The 2,500-nt window shown below is 42.9% G+C and overlaps 1 protein-coding gene across 1 annotated transcript in view; it reads left to right on the forward strand.

The window, feature by feature from the left end:
* The window catches only part of galt (galactose-1-phosphate uridylyltransferase), a 112,181-nt gene that overhangs the window by 29,800 nt on the left and 79,881 nt on the right, over positions 1–2,500 (forward strand). The gene's annotated exons all lie outside the window — the stretch shown is intronic.

The following is a 2,500-nucleotide window of genomic DNA, read 5'->3' on the forward strand; positions in this document are numbered from 1 at the left end:
ACTAGTGAGTTTGTGGATGTACTGTACATCGTGTCTCACACATTTGATACTGTTCTTCCTCTGTTGAGTCTTTAACTCTGCTTCCCATTGTGCTTTTATGTATAGTGTTGATTCCTCTATGCTTCCTCCCAAAGCTTGGTAGAAAGCAGACACGACCCCGGGCCGCTTCTGTTCCATCTGGTTCCAACCGTATCTCTTTAGTAAAGTAGTCTCTTAATTGCAAGTATCTAAAAAACATCTTTCTTTTCGAGACCGTACTTTGCCTTTAAGTCCTGGAAACTCATAAATATTCTGCCTATTCTTTGAATATTGGATCATACTCTCCTGGCTTCAACTTATGCAAACCACCTCAGTGGTTTGAAAACCAACTCATATGCAAACCACCTCAGTGCGTGAACCCCTCACATTAATTTGTATTTTCTAACTATAACATTCCATATTTCTAGCGTAAATGTTACTATTGGATCCATAACATGTCTCAAAGGCCTATTCAAATATGTGTCACCCACCAAGATGTGGATCTGGTAACCCTGTACCTCCCTCTCCATTTGATCTGGTAACCCTGGTAACCCTGTACCTCCCTCTCCATTTCCAGACTCATAATCAGGCCTCCGGCCAACAGGCTAGAGGTCTGAGTTGAGCTGCATAGAAATATTCCCTAATATTTTGTAAAGCCATTCCCCCCCATTCCCAGCTCCTCAACTGTAAATTGTGACATAATGGTGTCATTCTGTGTTTCACTAATAGATGGCAGGTCGAATGAGTTAAGAAAAGGTATCGTTTTTTTCAGCTGATGGTGTGTTTTGCAATAGAGTTTCTTGTTGTACCCAATATTCTTTCTATCTCATCTGGCTCATGTAATGCTTGGTTGGTTTGAGAATCCCTTATTTTGTGAATCGTATTAGTGGTCTGCTGTTTACACAGGCGTCTGGACAGGAATAATAATAAGTCTGCTTTATTAATCTTGCCCTTTTTTTCTCCATCTCCCCTAAGGATCTCATCTACCTCCCCCCTTGTTTCCTTAATGTGTTGTCGTACCAACTGATCCTCTGTGTTTTTATGTTTTTTCTCCAATTCTGTCAATTTGCCTACGTTGTGTTTGTATGCCGGGCCTTTTTTGTGTGATGAGCTTCAGCTTTCCACAAATAACTACCTTCAAAATAACTACCTTCAAAATAACTACCTAATAACTACCTTCAAAGCATCCCACAGTATTACACGGTCCACATCCCCGTCATCATTCTCTTCTTTTAATTTTTTATTTTATTTTTTTTTCTCCAGATTTTATCCCCTTTTTCACCCAATTTAGTATCCAATTGAACCCAACCTAGCATCCAATTATCCCCTGCCTATTGCGTAGGATCCGCCGCACGACCCCGTGGCCGGCAGCCCCAGAGGAGGCCGCCAGGCAGACTAGCTGACTGGCTCCTCGAGCCCAGCACCGTTATTCCGGCACTCCGGGGGCGCTGTTGCGCGACGGATCCTTGTCCGGAACTATTCCTATACCGCCCTCGGGAGCGGCCGCTCAATATGCCGCTCCCTGTGTGTGCCCCGGCCATATCCGGATCTGGCGAGCTGGGATTCGATCCCAGTCCCCGGTGGGCAGCTTGCACTAGTGGCTAGTGCTTAGACCGCTACACCACCGCGGGGCCCCATCATTCTCTTCTATATACCTTTTTATTTCTTCCCTTATCCGTTCCACTTTTTCCTTGTTATTCAAAATACCCACATTGAGCCTCCCTACAGTCGTTCTTTTTTTACTATTCAGGTGTATTGACAAGCTGATCGCATTGTGATCTGATACATCTGCCACCCCGACTTTACACTCTGTGACCCTGTAACTTTCACCAGTACTCATTAAAAAGTAGTCAACCCTGGAGTGGACAGAATGAGGCACTGCATAGTTCTCTCCAAACAAAGTGAAGTTCTCTCCCATATCCTGCATTGATGCATTAATAAACTTTTTTCTTGAGGCTTGTTGTATCCAAATTATGATTCATTACCACATTAAAATCCCCTCCGCATATTAAAATACCTTCAGTCTCTAAGGCGATAATGCCAAACAGAGTTTTGGAAAAACACGTTGGTACTCCCTGGGGGGCGTATACATTGATCAGTGTCACCATTTAGTTCTCTAGCTTTCCTTTAACTAATACCTTCCCTCTTTGTCCCCGACTTCTTTGTGGCATTCTAATGCTTTTGAAATAAGGATAGCCATCCCCCTCTTCTAGCTAGGTTTGTAAGAACTATAACATTTGATTTTCTAAAAACCAAAGCGTTTTAATTTGTTCTTCTTCCTGTTGAGGTAGATGGGTCTCTTGTAAGTAGTACTTGAGCCTTTTCTTTTTTCAGTTTAGCCAGGACGTTGGTCCTTTAAACTGGGTTATTCATCCCATTTACATTTAGCGACACCAATTTTATATCGTTATGTGGCATTTAATTTACCCAATCCTGCGTGACATTCCTAAACATCCAGACAACTTCAAACTGCACGTGCCTG

The sequence above is a fragment of the Nansenia antarctica genome (genome assembly GCF_963989245.1).
Source record: "Nansenia antarctica genome assembly, chromosome: 4".
In the NCBI taxonomy this organism is placed as follows: Eukaryota; Metazoa; Chordata; class Actinopteri; order Argentiniformes; family Microstomatidae; genus Nansenia; species Nansenia antarctica.